At 42.2% G+C, this 20,969-nt stretch overlaps 2 long non-coding RNA genes across 2 annotated transcripts; one reads left to right on the forward strand and one right to left on the reverse strand.

The window, feature by feature from the left end:
• Positions 1–513: 513 nt before the first annotated feature.
• LOC144798655 (uncharacterized) lies at positions 514–2,251 on the reverse strand. Its single transcript, XR_013603598.1, has 4 exons — positions 2,181–2,251; positions 1,572–1,692; positions 1,156–1,249; positions 514–604 (listed from the first exon to the last, which is right to left on the reverse strand). It is a non-coding gene; the product is annotated as an uncharacterized LOC144798655 (long non-coding RNA).
• A 10,323-nt stretch (positions 2,252–12,574) lies between these two features.
• On the forward strand, positions 12,575–14,316 carry LOC144798803 (uncharacterized). Its single transcript, XR_013603653.1, has 4 exons — positions 12,575–12,645; positions 13,134–13,254; positions 13,577–13,670; positions 14,226–14,316. It is a non-coding gene; the product is annotated as an uncharacterized LOC144798803 (long non-coding RNA).
• Positions 14,317–20,969: the final 6,653 nt, after the last annotated feature.

Below are 20,969 nucleotides of genomic sequence, written 5' to 3' on the forward strand. Positions count from 1 at the left end.
CTTCCACCTGCCTCCTGACACCCTTAATGTGGCACACAAGCAGGCCATGTGGTATTAACTCATTGATCTGGTGAGTACAATGTAAGTCAGGGATAGCAAACGGTGTGTAAATAAGAAATACACCAGTATGCCTGGTAGTGGAACTGGATCACTTCGCGGACTATTAGGGGGCTCTATCTTAGTTGCCAACATACTCACCTGAGTTAGGGACCTCGGACCGGCTACCACTCTTTGGTCTTTTTCCGGTCGACAGCTAGAGACACCATTTAGGGCAGTGCGCTCTCTAGTTGTCAAAGGCATTTCTCTATAAGTCTGAACAATAAACCAAAGCACACAGCAGCAGACCAAGGTTTCGCACATCAACTTTGCCTGTTTCACAGTTATTAGGTGGTGCTGCTACTCTCACCATCCGCTGCCAGGGATGTATATCATAGCAATAGAAAAAAGAAGCAGAGAGGCGCACTCAATGAAATTAGTAATGCAAAACGTCCATTAAAAATTCAAATCTTCCATTTCCTTGAGTATATTCTTTATTTTCGTTCACATAAAAACGGCACAGCCAACGCGTTTCATCCCCAATTGTGCCTAGGGAATTTCGTCAGGGCTGAAAAAAGACATTTACATACATAAGTACTTGATTTATCCTGTGTTAAAAATTACATATAAAATGGAACAAGTCCAGGCTAGTAAGTGGAAAATATGATCCTTGCAACAAGACAAACTAGCAAAATATAAAATGAAACCAGAACAGACCAATAGATCCAGATACATTGAAAAGGTTTAGTATCTGCCATATGACAGAACTACTTATCCCCTTACAGGTGCATATGCTCCCTCACCAGTGCATTGCAACCACACAACCAATTCGAGCAATCATGCTTAGAACTGATGGAAAAAGAACCCAGGCTGTTTGGAGAGATAAACGCCTGGAGAACATTATAAAATCCATAAGGATTAACATTTCCATAGGGGTGGTGTGTGGTCAAGACGACCATAGTCCAAAGTCCACCAAAAAAGATAACCCGTGAGAAAAAAAGGGAAGAAAACCATTAAGACACCCTTTATAAAATTGAAGAAAGTCCACACCTCAGTGACCCAAAAGAACTTGAAGAACCCCAAATAACGTGACTACATAAGTTGCATTATGTCGCTCACCATATACGTAACAAGCCGGTTAATGCGGTGGTCCTAGAGAAGGATGCTTGTGGAAGCTGATGTAATAAAGGTCACAGTGGGTCACGGAGTTTTCCTAGAGCAAAAATACAATATTATGGTATATACTAATGGCTCTTATTAGCCCCCATGCTGGGGCAAGATATCCAATACATGACAAGACAAGATGAATTTCTCTATGTGCCCGTAAGGGTGAATGATGTCCCGACATGCATGCTTGTCCATGATTGTGTATTTAGAGGAGGACCCCGTACACATAAGTGTAAGTGCAAACATATCCTAAATCAGGATATGCCCCTGGCAATAACCAGCGAGAAGAGGGAGTCGGATAACCCAAGACCAAAATAAAATAAAACGGTACCATGTTATATCGTTCGTAACCATAAGTGACAATATACCTGAGCAAAATGAGCCACTCAGGTCCGGTTCAGACTAGAAAATCGCGTCCCGCCGGTTAACTGAAGATGTGACTAGGAATGGACCAGGTATCAGTTGATCCTGGGCCCCTGTTTATAGTCACTGAAAAGAATCAGAAAAATATATATTAAGTAAGGTGCCGCATATAATTACACGGCAGGCTTAAAAGAGAAAACGACCAAGTCATCAGGCATATACTAGGGGTTAAACCACAAGCAGATATGAGTTACAGTATAAAATATAAGTGCCCATTATGATATCTAATGGACAGTCGGTTACTATAGACCAAATTGCCAGTAAGTTGATAGCGCCACTGGATCCAATAGATCGGGCGCAAAGGTCGGTGGTGAAATGTAATAAAATGAATATGCAAACATGAGGGTCATTACGATGATCACTAAGTGTTTATCTCGTCTGGAACAGTAAAATTAATATGCAAACATGAGGGTCTTTACGATGATCACTAAGTATTTATCTCGTCTGGAATGTAGGATATAAAGGGTTCCACATAACCCCCTCCCCTGCCAGGAAACGCATACCAATATAAAAAACATCAGCCCCCATAATGTACAATTGTTCTTCCCGCTTACATGTGGTAACTTGCGGGGATTGAGCTCCAAAAGTAAATCGGCGTGCTCCGGGCACAATCCGGTATCTGTAGTCAGGTCTCCGCGTAGTAGTGAACAGTACCTGCAGGTTACCGAACATATTAGAATATCCACTGATGCGGACAAAACAAAAACAAAAACGATCACGCGACAACGGGAGACATATGCACATTACTCGCGTACCTCTGATATGGTAGCTGTTCGTCGCTGCTCCTCCTCACGGATTAGTGGAAGCGAGGAGAGGTCAGTCAACGCCATATTTAAAAGTACGGCGTACCGTTGCCTTCAATTACTCACGTGATGCCGAAACCAACTGGATTCGTTTCGGAGGATGCCGTGCCCGCAAGGGCGGCCATTTGTAAGTGTAGCGGGAGGTGGCATGCTTCTAATGTCATGATTTACCAGACCTCATATTTTATCAAGGAAGCGTAACCATTATAGATATATTAATGTTACGCAAAATTACATAAAAATAGGATGCTATATATATCCCAGAGAATATTTATCTTAAAAATTATAAATAAAATACATCATAAGCATTTTAGCGTAATTTAGTACACTATAATTCGTATAATGTGCGAAAGTAAAGCACATTGTCACCCTGATAAGTTTTTAGGGGTAGAATTAGGTTGCCTAAAATCCAGATAGACGGCACGCAATCCCCGTTAATCATCGCGGCCATCTTAAATTAGTCAAAACTATGCACCCATTACCTATCAGGTGCAAATTCAAAAGGAAAAACCAAGAGTACAGTGACGGTGAAAGATCATTTCCCAAGTGCAGTGCTTTTCATAAAAAGTGAAGTCATACTTACAGTGCATTTAGTAAAGAAAGATAAAAAAAGAAAAAGAAAAGAAGAAAAACAGCCGGGTTGAGGTACCGTGCCTTTGAGAGATAAACATGCCACATTGGATCCAACCCCCTGCTGAGTGTTCAGACATGTGGTTGATGGATTCCCCCTAGGAAAGAACCACTGGCAACGGTCCAATATATCACAGAATATATACAGTATATATACAGTACATGGAGAGACAGTATCACATTAATAGAAGAAACCATGTAATGTGCACTTTATACAGAGTGTGTTTTGGAAATACTACGAAGCTCAATATTTCATTTCCAAAATTGCTAAGTCTGACCAGAGGGAATTCATTATTGCAGTTAATTTCTTGCGTTATAATATGGCGTACTCTCACTCATACTGGGGTAATGGCTCAGATGGTGTTACCATTATTATGCGTTCTATGTTAAGAAATGGTGGAGCTCTTTGTCCGTGTTATGCCCCATTTGTGTCGCCCGCAAGCGACAAATCCACTTTGCTTCCCTCTGCCTAACAGCTAGTTCACGATCACCCCCCCTTTTATCTTGAGGTATATGATCAATACCATGAAACCAAAAAGAGGTATCATGTGGATGTTTCTCACCATAGTGTGAGCTAACTGGGTAACGTTTGTCTTTACAAATGATTGCCCTTCGATGTTCTTGGATTCTCATTTTAAGTGGGCGGATGGTACTTCCCACATAAATGATATTACATCCACATCCCAAAACGTAAATTACATGTGTGGTATTACAGTTGATGAAGCTGTTTATTTTGTAATTTTTTAATGTGTTATACCTGAAGTTGGTGGTTTTATTTAGGCCCGAATTGCAGATTATACACGATCCGCATGTGTAGAAGCCCAAGGGTTGAGATGGAAACCATGAGTCGCGTGGGGTAGTTGTATAACTTTCACATAGATCGTCCCTAAGGGATTTACCCTTTCTATATGAAACAAGTGGTCTGTTAGGTAATACATCCCGTAGACCCGGAGCGTTTTGCAAGATCCCCCAGTGCTTTCTGAGTACATTATGGACTTTATTGCTGTTAGCATTGTATTGAGTCGTAAAGGTTATGCTATTGTTCCTCTTCTTCCGTTTGGTGGAATTGGCATGCGGTGTCGTCAACAAAGTGTCTTCCCTCTGTAAGTTCCTTGCCTTCTGTATCGCTACATCCACCACCTTTTTGTCATAACCTCTTTTGAGGAACCTGTTGCTTGTGATGGTAAGATTTTGAGCAAAAACATGATCTTCACTGCAATTCCTGCGCATTCTTACCATCTCACCGTACGGTATGTTGTTAATTACCGAACGGGGATGGGCGCTGTCCGCATGTAATACTGCGTTACATGAGGTTTCCTTCCTGTATAGACTGCTTTGTACTACATTCTCTTTGACATAAAAATGAATGTCTAAGAAATTGATAGTTTCTTTACTGTGTGTCATGGTCAGCTTTACATTATAATTGTTGTTATTCAGATACGTATGGAATTGATGTAGGGAATCCACGGAACCTGACCAGAGAACTATGATGTCATCTAGGGGATCTAGATGTGGATGTAATATCATTTATGTGGGAAGTACCATCCGCCCACTTAAAATGAGAATCCAAGAACATCGAAGGGCAATCATTTGTAAAGACAAACGTTACCCAGTTAGCTCACACTATGGTGAGAAACATCCACATGATACCTCTTTTTGGTTTCATGGTATTGATCATATACCTCAAGATAAAAGGGGGGGTGATCGTGAACTAGCTGTTAGGCAGAGGGAAGCAAAGTGGATTTGTCGCTTGCGGGCGACACAAATGGGGCATAACACGGACAAAGAGCTCCACCATTTCTTAACATAGAACGCATAATAATGGTAACACCATCTGAGCCATTACCCCAGTATGAGTGAGAGTACGCCATATTATAACGCAAGAAATTAACTGCAATAATGAATTCCCTCTGGTCAGACTTAGCAATTTTGGAAATGAAATATTGAGCTTCGTAGTATTTCCAAAACACACTCTGTATAAAGTGCACATTACATGGTTTCTTCTATTAATGTGATACTGTCTCTCCATGTACTGTATATATACTGTATATATTCTGTGATATATTGGACCGTTGCCAGTGGTTCTTTCCTAGGGGGAATCCATCAACCACATGTCTGAACACTCAGCAGGGGGTTGGTTCCAATGTGGCATGTTTATCTCTCAAAGGCACGGTACCTCAACCCGGCTGTTTTTCTTCTTTTCTTTTTCTTTTTTTATCTTTCTTTACTAAATGCACTGTAAGTATGACTTCACTTTTTATGAAAAGCACTGCACTTGGGAAATGATCTTTCACCGTCACTGTACTCTTGGTTTTTCCTTTTGAATTTGCACCTGATAGGTAATGGGTGCATAGTTTTGACTAATTTAAGATGGCCGCGCCGATTAACGGGGATTGCGTGCCGTCTATCTGGATTTTAGGCAACCTAATTCTACCCCTAAAAACTTATCAGGGTGACAATGTGCTTTACTTTCGCACATTATACGAATTATAGTGTACTAAATTACGCTAAAATGCTTATGATGTATTTTATTTATAATTTTTAAGATAAATTTTCTCTGGGATATATATAGCATCCTATTTTTATGTAATTTTGCGTAACATTAATATATCTATAATGGTTACGCTTCCTTGATAAAATATGAGGTCTGGTAAATCATGACATTAGAAGCATGCCACCTCCCGCTACACTTACAAATGGCCGCCCTTGCGGGTACGGCATCCTCCGAAACGAATCCAGTTGGTTTCGGCATCACGTGAGTAATTGAAGGCAACGGTACGCCGTACTTTTAAATATGGCGTTGACTGACCTCTCCTCGCTTCCACTAATCCGTGAGGAGGAGCAGCGACGAACAGCTACCATATCAGAGGTACGCGAGTAATGTGCATATGTCTCCCGTTGTCGCGTGATCGTTTTTGTTTTTGTTTTGTCCGCATCAGTGGATATTCTAATATGTTCGGTAACCTGCAGGTACTGTTCACTACTACGCGGAGACCTGACTACAGATACCGGATTGTGCCCGGAGCACGCCGATTTACTTTTGGAGCTCAATCCCCGCAAGTTACCACATGTAAGCGGGAAGAACAATTGTACATTATGGGGGCTGATGTTTTTTATATTGGTATGCGTTTCCTGGCAGGGGAGGGGGTTATGTGGAACCCTTTATATCCTACATTCCAGACGAGATAAATACTTAGTGATCATCGTAAAGACCCTCATGTTTGCATATTCATTTTACTGTTCCAGACGAGATAAACACTTAGTGATCATCGTAATGACCCTCATGTTTGCATATTCATTTTATTACATTTCACCACCGACCTTTGCGCCCGATCTATTGGATCCAGTGGCGCTATCAACTTACTGGCAATTTGGTCTATAGTAACCGACTGTCCATTAGATATCATAATGGGCACTTATATTTTATACTGTAACTCATATCTGCTTGTGGTTTAACCCCTAGTATATGCCTGATGACTTGGTCGTTTTCTCTTTTAAGCCTGCCGTGTAATTATATGCGGCACCTTACTTAATATATATTTTTCTGATTCTTTTCAGTGACTATAAACAGGGGCCCAGGATCAACTGATACCTGGTCCATTCCTAGTCACATCTTCAGTTAACCGGCGGGACGCGATTTTCTAGTCTGAACCGGATCTGAGTGGCTCATTTTGCTCAGGTATATTGTCACTTATGGTTACGAACGATATAACATGGTACCGTTTTATTTTATTTTGGTCTTGGGTTATCCGACTCCCTCTTCTCGCTGGTTATTGCCAGGGGCATATCCTGATTTAGGATATGTTTGCACTTACACTTATGTGTACGGGGTCCTCCTCTAAATACACAATCATGGACAAGCATGCATGTCGGGACATCATTCACCCTTACGGGCACATAGAGAAATTCATCTTGTCTTGTCATGTATTGGATATCTTGCCCCAGCATGGGGGCTAATAAGAGCCATTAGTATATACCATAATATTGTATTTTTGCTCTAGGAAAACTCCGTGACCCACTGTGACCTTTATTACATCAGCTTCCACAAGCATCCTTCTCTAGGACCACCGCATTAACCGGCTTGTTACGTATATGGTGAGCGACATAATGCAACTTATGTAGTCACGTTATTTGGGGTTCTTCAAGTTCTTTTGGGTCACTGAGGTGTGGACTTTCTTCAATTTTATAAAGGGTGTCTTAATGGTTTTCTTCCCTTTTTTTCTCACGGGTTATCTTTTTTGGTGGACTTTGGACTATGGTCGTCTTGACCACACACCACCCCTATGGAAATGTTAATCCTTATGGATTTTATAATGTTCTCCAGGCGTTTATCTCTCCAAACAGCCTGGGTTCTTTTTCCATCAGTTCTAAGCATGATTGCTCGAATTGGTTGTGTGGTTGCAATGCACTGGTGAGGGAGCATATGCACCTGTAAGGGGATAAGTAGTTCTGTCATATGGCAGATACTAAACCTTTTCAATGTATCTGGATCTATTGGTCTGTTCTGGTTTCATTTTATATTTTGCTAGTTTGTCTTGTTGCAAGGATCATATTTTCCACTTACTAGCCTGGACTTGTTCCATTTTATATGTAATTTTTAACACAGGATAAATCAAGTACTTATGTATGTAAATGTCTTTTTTCAGCCCTGACGAAATTCCCTAGGCACAATTGGGGATGAAACGCGTTGGCTGTGCCGTTTTTATGTGAACGAAAATAAAGAATATACTCAAGGAAATGGAAGATTTGAATTTTTAATGGACGTTTTGCATTACTAATTTCATTGAGTGCGCCTCTCTGCTTCTTTTTTCTATTGCTATGATATACATCCCTGGCAGCGGATGGTGAGAGTAGCAGCACCACCTAATAACTGTGAAACAGGCAAAGTTGATGTGCGAAACCTTGGTCTGCTGCTGTGTGCTTTGGTTTATTGTTCAGATTCTTAGGAATTGACTGTTTTGCACTCTACTTTATTTGTAACATCTAACTTTACAAGTATGCCTAAATTTGTTGATGGAAGGGAGGAAATGGCTCTCAACCTGTTTGGCCCCAGTAGATCCAACGAAACATCCAACTTAGCAGAAACTGGAAAACCTAGTCTCAAAACCCTATTCCTCAAATTAGAGCGTTTGAAAAAATTAGAACTCTCACGCTGGTGGGATGGGGCTACCCTCACTCAATATCTATCGAATAAAAAAGTCCCTAGGGGCTTAAGAATCTTATTATTCCCAACTTTTGAAGATCTAGGAGAGGATCTACTCAAAGAGTGGGAGGGTAATCTGGAACTTGCATCAGAGGTCATGATGAGGATATTGATCCGTCATGCCCAAGAAAAAGGCGATAAATTGATGGCCGAGATAGACATACTGATAACGGAAATCAATGGATTGGAACAAAAAGATCTTATAGAGAAGAACTTTGCCATCCTAAAAAAAGTCATGGATGAACACCAAATTTATTTAAAAGAAAAGAAATTAAAAAAGATAAGGCGAGACGACAGGGACTACAAAGATGGTCGAATTTATACGTTCGCCAAAAAATTTGACCAGGCTCAAGGGACAGAGGAAAGAAAGAGAGTGCGTGAGGAAAGGGAAGCAAGTGAGGAAACGCGATCTGAGAGTGGCGCTTCTAATGCCTCCTTGAATAGCGTCAGATCCAATTCAATAACTGAGCTCCCTTTAGGAGAGGGGGCCTCCTCTTTCCAAAAAGAGTTGGCAAAAATACGCACGAGCAATCGCTTACAGCAGAAAAAGGAGCAAGCCAAACCCCCAAGGGCCCCACTGAGACAAGGAGGGGCGGAAGGCGGGCAACGGCCAGGTACAGAGACAGGGGCAATACCCAAAACAGGGATGGGAGCCAAACAGAAGTGATACCTCTTTCCATTCCTATCCAAGAACTTGGTGTCTCAGAATGTAATACAGATCTAAAGATTGTTAACCTGTCAAATAAAGTGCTTGATGAAAATGAACTATCTGTCCTGAGTAAAGGCCTCAGCTTTTGTCCATCCCAATATGGTGATTTGACTCTTGTACATATTGATCTTTTCAAGTTCATCAGACTTTTGAAATTAAAAGATTTTTTCTCACATCAGACACCCAGGGTTCCAGCACAGAGAGGGGCCCCTTCACTAGTACCACATACAGTAGCAGACATCCGCACTGCATTATTACTTTACAATCTAGATGAGGAACATGAACGGGACATGACTACTATGTTAAGGGACTTGGAAATAGAACAGGACTATAGCATGGACAGTCAACTTAAATGCAAGTCTACGTTCACTCCCACCTTCAATTATCATCCAAGTATTGATACCTTTCATGAAAAGGTGTCTGCAGACCTTTACAAACTGGAGGACACTGGAGCACTTTCTACCATTCCTAACCACAACATTACCGCCAAACAGCGACAAGCCCTCGAAAATCTGAAGGCAGACAAAACTATAGTTATCAAAGAGGCGGACAAAGGCGGTAATGTTGTGGTAATGAATCATGGTGACTACATGACTGAAATTAATCGCCAGCTTGGTGACAAAAATTGTTATAAACGCATTTCCCATAATCCCACCAACGCAGTGACTGGCATGATAACAGCAAAATTGCTAGAATGGAAGGAGACTGGGCTTCTATCAGAGGATGAAGCAAAATATCTCAGGGTGACTAAGCCAAGATTCCCCTGTATATACATCTTGCCTAAAGTGCATAAGGGGGGGGCCTTTCCACCGGGACGCCCTATCATTTCTGGGGTCGGGTCTCCCACTGAGAAAATTTCAGAATTTGTGGATCTCCACTTACAAAAATATGTGGTGGACCTCCCTTCCTATATAAGGGACAGCAAAGACATTCTCGCCAAGCTAAACAACTTCCAATGGTCAGATGAACTCTCATTCGTCACATTTGACGTTGAGAGTCTATATACTTGTATCCATAGAGACATGGGCATGAAGGCCTTACAATCGTTCTTGGACCGGGAACCAGCTGATAAGCATGATTTCAACAACATGATACTAGAGATGACAGACATAATTCTGAACAACAATTACTTTTTACATGACTCTGTCTGGTATCACCAAACCCGTGGTACGGCTATGGGTTCGAAGGCTGCTCCATCGTATGCCTGTATATTTATGGGCCACTTTGAAAGGATGCATGCTTGGAACAGATGTGCCTCCCCCTGGATTGAACATATCGTATTCTGGGGGAGGTACATAGATGACATCATAGTTCTCTGGTCAGGTTCCGTGGATTCCCTACATCAATTCCATACGTATCTGAATAACAACAATTATAATGTAAAGCTGACCATGACACACAGTAAAGAAACTATCAATTTCTTAGACATTCATTTTTATGTCAAAGAGAATGTAGTACAAAGCAGTCTATACAGGAAGGAAACCTCATGTAACGCAGTATTACATGCGGACAGCGCCCATCCCCGTTCGGTAATTAACAACATACCGTACGGTGAGATGGTAAGAATGCGCAGGAATTGCAGTGAAGATCATGTTTTTGCTCAAAATCTTACCATCACAAGCAACAGGTTCCTCAAAAGAGGTTATGACAAAAAGGTGGTGGATGTAGCGATACAGAAGGCAAGGAACTTACAGAGGGAAGACACTTTGTTGACGACACCGCATGCCAATTCCACCAAACGGAAGAAGAGGAACAATAGCATAACCTTTACGACTCAATACAATGCTAACAGCAATAAAGTCCATAATGTACTCAGAAAGCACTGGGGGATCTTGCAAAACGCTCCGGGTCTACGGGATGTATTACCTAACAGACCACTTGTTTCATATAGAAAGGGTAAATCCCTTAGGGACGATCTATGTGAAAGTTATACAACTACCCCACGCGACTCATGGTTTCCATCTCAACCCTTGGGCTTCTACACATGCGGATCGTGTATAATCTGCAATTCGGGCCTAAATAAAACCACCAACTTCAGGTATAACACATTAAAAAATTACAAAATAAACAGCTTCATCAACTGTAATACCACACATGTAATTTACGTTTTGGGATGTGGATGTAATATCATTTATGTGGGAAGTACCATCCGCCCACTTAAAATGAGAATCCAAGAACATCGAAGGGCAATCATTTGTAAAGACAAACGTTACCCAGTTAGCTCACACTATGGTGAGAAACATCCACATGATACCTCTTTTTGGTTTCATGGTATTGATCATATACCTCAAGATAAAAGGGGGGGTGATCGTGAACTAGCTGTTAGGCAGAGGGAAGCAAAGTGGATTTGTCGCTTGCGGGCGACACAAATGGGGCATAACACGGACAAAGAGCTCCACCATTTCTTAACATAGAACGCATAATAATGGTAACACCATCTGAGCCATTACCCCAGTATGAGTGAGAGTACGCCATATTATAACGCAAGAAATTAACTGCAATAATGAATTCCCTCTGGTCAGACTTAGCAATTTTGGAAATGAAATATTGAGCTTCGTAGTATTTCCAAAACACACTCTGTATAAAGTGCACATTACATGGTTTCTTCTATTAATGTGATACTGTCTCTCCATGTACTGTATATATACTGTATATATTCTGTGATATATTGGACCGTTGCCAGTGGTTCTTTCCTAGGGGGAATCCATCAACCACATGTCTGAACACTCAGCAGGGGGTTGGATCCAATGTGGCATGTTTATCTCTCAAAGGCACGGTACCTCAACCCGGCTGTTTTTCTTCTTTTCTTTTTCTTTTTTTATCTTTCTTTACTAAATGCACTGTAAGTATGACTTCACTTTTTATGAAAAGCACTGCACTTGGGAAATGATCTTTCACCGTCACTGTACTCTTGGTTTTTCCTTTTGAATTTGCACCTGATAGGTAATGGGTGCATAGTTTTGACTAATTTAAGATGGCCGCGACGATTAACGGGGATTGCGTGCCGTCTATCTGGATTTTAGGCAACCTAATTCTACCCCTAAAAACTTATCAGGGTGACAATGTGCTTTACTTTCGCACATTATACGAATTATAGTGTACTAAATTACGCTAAAATGCTTATGATGTATTTTATTTATAATTTTTAAGATAAATATTCTCTGGGATATATATAGCATCCTATTTTTATGTAATTTTGCGTAACATTAATATATCTATAATGGTTACGCTTCCTTGATAAAATATGAGGTCTGGTAAATCATGACATTAGAAGCATGCCACCTCCCGCTACACTTACAAATGGCCGCCCTTGCGGGCACGGCATCCTCCGAAACGAATCCAGTTGGTTTCGGCATCACGTGAGTAATTGAAGGCAACGGTACGCCGTACTTTTAAATATGGCGTTGACTGACCTCTCCTCGCTTCCACTAATCCGTGAGGAGGAGCAGCGACGAACAGCTACCATATCAGAGGTACGCGAGTAATGTGCATATGTCTCCCGTTGTCGCGTGATCGTTTTTGTTTTTGTTTTGTCCGCATCAGTGGATATTCTAATATGTTCGGTAACCTGCAGGTACTGTTCACTACTACGCGGAGACCTGACTACAGATACCGGATTGTGCCCGGAGCACGCCGATTTACTTTTGGAGCTCAATCCCCGCAAGTTACCACATGTAAGCGGGAAGAACAATTGTACATTATGGGGGCTGATGTTTTTTATATTGGTATGCGTTTCCTGGCAGGGGAGGGGGTTATGTGGAACCCTTTATATCCTACATTCCAGACGAGATAAATACTTAGTGATCATCGTAAAGACCCTCATGTTTGCATATTCATTTTACTGTTCCAGACGAGATAAACACTTAGTGATCATCGTAATGACCCTCATGTTTGCATATTCATTTTATTACATTTCACCACCGACCTTTGCGCCCGATCTATTGGATCCAGTGGCGCTATCAACTTACTGGCAATTTGGTCTATAGTAACCGACTGTCCATTAGATATCATAATGGGCACTTATATTTTATACTGTAACTCATATCTGCTTGTGGTTTAACCCCTAGTATATGCCTGATGACTTGGTCGTTTTCTCTTTTAAGCCTGCCGTGTAATTATATGCGGCACCTTACTTAATATATATTTTTCTGATTCTTTTCAGTGACTATAAACAGGGGCCCAGGATCAACTGATACCTGGTCCATTCCTAGTCACATCTTCAGTTAACCGGCGGGACGCGATTTTCTAGTCTGAACCGGACCTGAGTGGCTCATTTTGCTCAGGTATATTGTCACTTATGGTTACGAACGATATAACATGGTACCGTTTTATTTTATTTTGGTCTTGGGTTATCCGACTCCCTCTTCTCGCTGGTTATTGCCAGGGGCATATCCTGATTTAGGATATGTTTGCACTTACACTTATGTGTACGGGGTCCTCCTCTAAATACACAATCATGGACAAGCATGCATGTCGGGACATCATTCACCCTTACGGGCACATAGAGAAATTCATCTTGTCTTGTCATGTATTGGATATCTTGCCCCAGCATGGGGGCTAATAAGAGCCATTAGTATATACCATAATATTGTATTTTTGCTCTAGGAAAACTCCGTGACCCACTGTGACCTTTATTACATCAGCTTCCACAAGCATCCTTCTCTAGGACCACCGCATTAACCGGCTTGTTACGTATATGGTGAGCGACATAATGCAACTTATGTAGTCACGTTATTTGGGGTTCTTCAAGTTCTTTTGGGTCACTGAGGTGTGGACTTTCTTCAATTTTATAAAGGGTGTCTTAATGGTTTTCTTCCCTTTTTTTCTCACGGGTTATCCTTCTTTTTTGGTGGACTTTGGACTATGGTCGTCTTGACCACACATCACCCCTATGGAAATGGTAATCCTTATGGATTTTATAATGTTCTCCAGGCGTTTATCTCTCCAAACAGCCTGGGTTCTTTTTCCATCAGTTCTAAGCATGATTGCTCGAATTGGTTGTGTGGTTGCAATGCACTGGTGAGGGAGCATATGCACCTGTAAGGGGATAAGTAGTTCTGTCATATGGCAGATACTAAACCTTTTCAATGTATCTGGATCTATTGGTCTGTTCTGGTTTCATTTTATATTTTGCTAGTTTGTCTTGTTGCAAGGATCATATTTTCCACTTACTAGCCTGGACTTGTTCCATTTTATATGTAATTTTTAACACAGGATAAATCAAGTACTTATGTATGTAAATGTCTTTTTTCAGCCCTGACGAAATTCCCTAGGCACAATTGGGGATGAAACGCGTTGGCTGTGCCGTTTTTATGTGAACGAAAATAAAGAATATACTCAAGGAAATGGAAGATTTGAATTTTTAATGGACGTTTTGCATTACTAATTTCATTGAGTGCGCCTCTCTGCTTCTTTTTTCCATTTCCCTATAAGTATGTGCGCTTCGCAGACACCAGTACCTTGAGGGGTTTTCCTCTTCATGCCATTATGCTTCTTTCTACATGATTATCTGCGTATTTGCACCTTAATTTTGAAGCCATTATTTTAACACTATTTTAATGCGTTTTTAATCCATTAATGGTCAATTACCGTTGCGCTTATACATTGTATGAATTTGATGACTGAACTCTAATAGGGGGGGCTCTATCTTAGTTGCCAACATACTCACCTGAGTTAGGGTCCTCGGCCTGGCTACCACTCCTTGGTCTTTTTCCGGTCGACAGCTAGCGATGACATTTTAGGCAGTGCGCTATCTAGTTGTCAAAGGTATTTCCCCATAAGTACGCGCGCAGCGGGGATGCCAGTGCCTTGATGGGCTTTGCTCTTCATGCTATTATGCTTCTTTGCACATGATTATCTGCGTATTTGCACCTTAATTTTGCCGCCATTATTTTAACACTATTTTAATCCGTTTTTAATGTATTATTGGTCAATTACTGTTGCGCTTATACATTGTATGAATTTGATGCCTGAACTCTAATAGGGGGGCTCTATCTTAGTTGCCAACATACTCACCTGAGTAAGGGACCTCGGACCGGCTACCACTCCTTGGCCTTTTTCTGGTCGATAGCTTGAGACGCCATTGTGGGCAGTGCGCTCTCTAGTTGTCAAAGGCATTTTCCCATTAGTATGCGTGCTTTGCGGACGCGTGCAGCGGGCGTGCCTAAAGAAAGCCTGTCTGTGCCGTCAGCGCCCCTGAAGTGGCCAGCGCCAGCCATGCTGCCCGTTTTCCCCCAAAAAACCGAAAGCAGGCGGATGTATAGTAGCAATGAACTGTGGAGACTATGCCTGCGCACCTGCTCCTACTCTAGCAGATGGGAGGTGTCAGTGGACCCCTCACCTGTCTGCTCTAAAAGCGGCTACTGCGTGAGTTCTGGTTTAGTCTGCTCCTCTCAGCCCAGTTCTTTGCCTGGCATTGGTAAGAGGGGGCCCTTAATCCATGCTGCCTTGATTAATACTCGCTCATTAAGGAAACACTACCAGGAAATATCTGACCTCCTTTCGGACAAGCCAGTTGATCTCCTGTTCATTACTGCGACATGGCTGAATGAATTCTCCAATCCAATAATTACAATGGCCATTCCAGAAGGTTATAAGATCTTTAGAGCAGACTGCACAGACGGCAGAGGTGGGGTGTGGCAGTTATCCTTAAAGATAAGTGGACCTTCCACTGTGGCGAAGCTTTATTGCTGGAAGAGTGTGAAGCTCTTGATTTCAGCATCTGCATTTTGTCACATTTCTCACTGGGAGGTACTCTGGCCTTCAGGCCCCCTGGGCCAGAAGGGGCTTTTTTAAAAACATTGGAGGAGGTCATTGTTCCCCACGTCCTACGGTTCTCCCACTATCTATTTCTGGGGTATCTGAATATCCACCTAGATCAGGTGGACGCTGGGGATTCCCGGGAATTTCTAGATGCGTTGAACCTTGTCCAGCTCACTCAATGGGTTAGCCTACCTACCCATCAAGGTGGCCATATTCTGGACCCTATTTGCTCTAACTTCCCCATTATGGTGGAGAACCCTCTTCCGGTGCCATTGTCTGACCACTTCCTGTCCTATTTTCCCGGGGTGGGGTATGGAACTAACACACTAGGCCGGATGTATCAAAGCCCTGCCTCTGCTAAAATTGACCCTCTTATCTTAAATCATACCCTGGCTAGCTCACAGCCAGCACTTTCTAATGACCTAGAGGGGGTGTTCCCTAAGTTCACCAGCTGGATCTCGCAAACAATGGATCTCCTTTCCCCCTTGCCCCTTTACAGGCAGTCCGGAGACTCACCTTCAAAGCCCTGGTTCATGCATGAACTCAAAGAACCTAAACAGCAATGTAAGAAATTGGAGCGATTGTGGTGCAGGGAATTTTGTCGTTGGCAAAGCTTACTCTGAGGAAAACCCAAAAAATCTATTATACTGCTATAGCCCATGCCAAAAGCCTTTACTACATAGATCGCATCGGTCAAGCCAGTAATAACTCTAAAGAAATGTTTTCTATTGTTCAGAGCTTTCTGGCCCCAAAATCTCAATCTACTTCGCTCCCTTCTTCTAATGCCTGGTACGAGAAACGTTCAAGTTTCTTTATTGTTAAAATTCGCACTATACAGGCGTCTTTCACTACTTGCAGCAAGGCAACGGCCGCTACCTTGCCTTTGGAAATTTAAGCCCATTGATTTGCCTGACTCACTTACGGTCCTTAAGGCTTTTGAAATCAGGCTCTCCGTCCAACCCTTGCGCAGCCAGACTACTGGCTTCAGTTGCAGAGACAGTCAATCCAGAAGTTAACAAGCTTCTCAACCTGTCACTCCAGGAGGCTCTTAGGGCCATATGTATCATCAACCTGATTTGCATTTCTCAAATAGCGATTTTTAAGAAATCGCTATTTGAGAATCGCAAATAGGTATGTATGTACAAAATCGCATTTTTTTTGCAATTTCTTAAAATTCCTTAATTGCTATTAGCAAATTGCGAATCGCAATTAAGGAATACTTTCCCATTCATTTCTATGGGCTAGGAGGCCCATATGAATGAATGGGAAGTTATTCTCAATTTGCGATTCACAATTTGCTAATCGCAAATTGAGAATAATTTCAAGGGTGCAGGGGTGTCCAAAGGACACCCTGTTGCACCCCTGAAATATGCATGGGTGCACATGTGGCGCACATACATGCCCTTAGGGCATGTATGTGCGTCACATGGCACTTTGAAAAATTCAAACATTTGCATTTTTCAAGGAATTCACAACTTACCATCAACTAGAAGTTGGTGATAATTTGCGATTCCTTAAGGACATTTTGCTAAAAAAATTTGCGTCATACATTGCATTTAAGGAATCGCAAAATTTGCGATTCCTTAAATGCAATTGCAAAATAAGGAATCGCAAATGTTGCGATTTCTTGTTTTGCACCAGATTTTGCTTTATACATACCTTTTAGCAAATTCGCATTCGCAAAGGCCGAAATTCTGCGAATTTCGGCCTTTGCGAATGCGAATTTGCTTGATTCATATGGCCCTAATTCCATCGCATGGAAACAGGCCAAGATTTTGCCGCTGTTTAAAAAGACACAGCTAGATCCTCTGAACCCTGTGAGTTATCTCCCCATTTCTCCTTTACCCAGTGTGGTGAAAGTCTGTGAAAAAGTTGTCAACAGACAGCTCTCTGACTTCGTTGAAAGTGCGGGCTTTCTACATCCCACCCAATCTGTGTTCAGATCCTCCTACAGCACAGAGTCAGCTCTAGTGGAAGTTTCTGAAGCCATTCGGAAATGCTTGGATTCTGGCAGAAGGGCAGCTTTGATTTTGCTAGACCTCTCGGCAGCATTGGATACCATTCCCCACTCTATGCTGCTTGTCCGACTGACTGATATGGGTGTCTCAGGTACTGCTTCGAGCTGGTTGAAATTATTCTTAGCGGGACAGTCACAACAGGTTTGGTTCCCCCCTTTTACTTCCTCCCCACAGAGGGTGTCTACAGGGGTTCCGTAGGGATCCTCCCTGAGCCCCCTTCTTTTTAACATCTATCTTACCCCCTTGGTCCAATTGAATGCTGATCTGGGGGCCAAAATTATTGCATATGCCATGATACCCAGCTTTTGTTTGCCTGGGGAAAATCTGAGTGCGACACCTCCTCTGCAAAAAACTGCCTGACAGCAGTGTTTAATTGGCTGTCCGCTGCTCAGTTAAAATATAACAAAGACAAATATAAAATTCTCCTTTATGGAAGTTTGCCCCTCAGTTTAGGCACGCTCTTTGGCTGGATGACTGTCCACCAAGAATCTGGGGATCTGGTTTGAAGAGAATCTTTCCTGTTCCACGCAGATCAAGAGGCTCGCTGGGAACGGCTTCAGAATCCTGAAATCCCTCAGGAGATCTCTCCCTCTTCTCCCTAGAGCAGCTAAAGAAACTGTTACCCAGGCCCTGTTTCTTTCGCTTATAGATTATGCCAACGCTTTGTACATTGGCATATTGGGCTACTTGCTTAACAAACTGCAGGTAGTCCAGAATGCGGCGGACAGGCTTCTGTTTAACATCCCAATTAGAAGCAGCGTAAGACAGCATCTGCGCTCACTCCACTGGCTGCCCGTAACCGAGTGAGTTAGGTTTAAAACTCAGGTTATGGCACATCATGCCCTATATGATTCTGGCCAATCTACCTGCAGAAACCCTGTATGTTCTATACTCCAACCAGACATCTGCGTTCTGCCTCTCAACTCCTAGCTCATGTTCCTCGCTTTCGTTTGCAAAGGATGGGTGGCAGTTTCCTTGCTTTTAAGGCTTCTTTGGCCTGGAATTCACTTCCCTTGGCCCTCCGTTGCATCCAGGACCCCTCCTTTTTAAAAGAAAATTCTGAAAATGTACCTTTTTTTAAAATCTATTTCCCTTTCGCCCTCAAGGCTTGCGCCAGGACACTCTTTGGAATATCTGTGTGCGGTAAAAATTCCATTAACATAATATAACATAACTCATTTCCATGGATCGGCGCATCATCAACATCACGCACCCTCACATGCTGCATGGACTATCTGTTTAAGAGACGTCGCTCATAAGACCAGGGAAGGATTGAAACTAACGCAAGCCTCATCTTATATCTGCTCATGTGTCTTCCCATGCAAACAGTGTACATCATCCGATCCACATGCTCTTCAACTTGACTCATATTACTGGGTTTCACTCACAGTCCTCCTCAGATATTCTGGCACAATATTATCTTACTACCTGCCTCTTGATTAAAATGTTGACACATATGCCCAATATAACAACCTCATCAATTAAAAAAAAAAGACCATTGGGAATACAATGGGCAAATGTAAGATCAACCAACATACTGGATGTGACAATTGTATGACTTGGAAGGGCAAGAAAATCCAGAAAGACCACACACACGTCTCAGAGGTAGAAAGTTGTGCATGTTCAATACCGCACATGCTTCACACATATGTCATGCAAAATCACATTCTCATCTTCTAAATAACATCTTCTGATCTTATATCGATTCTCTGAGTCCATTTTTGTTTTTAAACATCATATCTAATATTTTGTTTTCTGTCCTCACAGAAATGCATGCTCTTTCGTATGCAGTTATTCACAGATCTGCATTCAATGAATGTGGTGGCAGATGGCAGTTGTGCAACCACAACTGCCATCTGCCACCACATTCATTGGGTTTGTTGGTAGTGGTACTATGCTACCAGTGGGGCTGGCCACACAGACTACCCAAAAACATAGGTTATAGGGTTTCTGAAACATGTTTGATACATTCGATTTCTGCCTATAATTCTCATAAATTAATTATAATGTGTGCTAGGTGTCTCATCCAGGCATTCATGCCGTGACACCACTTCCATATTGCCCAAACTCATTACTCCTCAATTAAGCATCACTCTTAGCAGACGCCCAGAGCAACCCTCCTTACCATGGGGGATGCACCGAGATGTCTATAGTGAGATAGCCTTTTGCCATTGTCTGATCAAAGTCCCATAGAAATGGTATCCTCTGGAAGTGGGTCTTATAATATATTGTTTTGGAATATAGAAATCCTGAGTGTCTGCATCAGTACCACCCACTTCTCAGTCCTTGATAAAGATGTGTTTATATGCTGGTACAATTTATGGTGCATTCACCTCTTTTGGGAAACACCAGTTGGCTTGGGAGGTCTCAGAAATAAGGGAATGGCATTTTAATGGCCACAATAAAATGGCGTTTACAATAGGATACCCTCTGTCCATGAGTAACATTTAGTGTTGATTCAGTGAGAAGCAAACTGTTAACTTCATTGTCGCCATATCGCAACTGGATGTAGGACCATATCAGAATGTCACAGGAGTGTGCCCACTTTTGAGTTTGTGTCCGCTAGAATTAAAACTCACAGAGGTTGATTTATCAAGGCTTTGCAAAGGTGCAGTGACAAAAAAATATTTTCTTTGTACTGCGAAACTTGTTTTGCACAGTAAAGTTGTAAAAAAAGTAACACAAGTGGCGCTCCGAGCGACTTTGTGCAGTGGCGGCCGCCACTAACAAAGGGTAGTGAGGCAGGTGGGGGAGTGCTGGAGGGAGAAAGAGAGCATAAGCGGGTGGGTGGGACACGTTAATAATAATAATAAAAAACTTACTTTAAGGTGCCAACCGCCTCCCGTGCCGCTCTTGCTGACCTCTTCCAGAGCAGCATGGGGATTGGCCTGAGCAAGGTTGGGTTTGGTGATCCCTACAGTGGTGGGGAGCAACCAGTGTTGTTTAAATACCCCTCACACACCAAAAGGCGTTTTGACAATGCACTTGTGAGTTAGTCTTACCCTTAATATACAAGACTACCTCCCTAGCACTTTTTAATGATACCAGCCGGGGACTGAATAAAGTTGTTTGGAAACCCACGCGCCAGGTATTTTTAAATTTTTTCACTCACCTCACCACTCACACTATTTTACCCACACACACCAACACATAGTTCACATGTTAGTGCTCCTGCGTAGTCGTGAGTCGTAGCACGCCGCATTCCGTAGAGGTTTGCG

The sequence above is a fragment of the Lissotriton helveticus genome, chromosome 12 (assembly GCF_964261635.1).
Source record: "Lissotriton helveticus chromosome 12, aLisHel1.1, whole genome shotgun sequence".
Classification (NCBI taxonomy): Eukaryota; Metazoa; Chordata; class Amphibia; order Caudata; family Salamandridae; genus Lissotriton; species Lissotriton helveticus.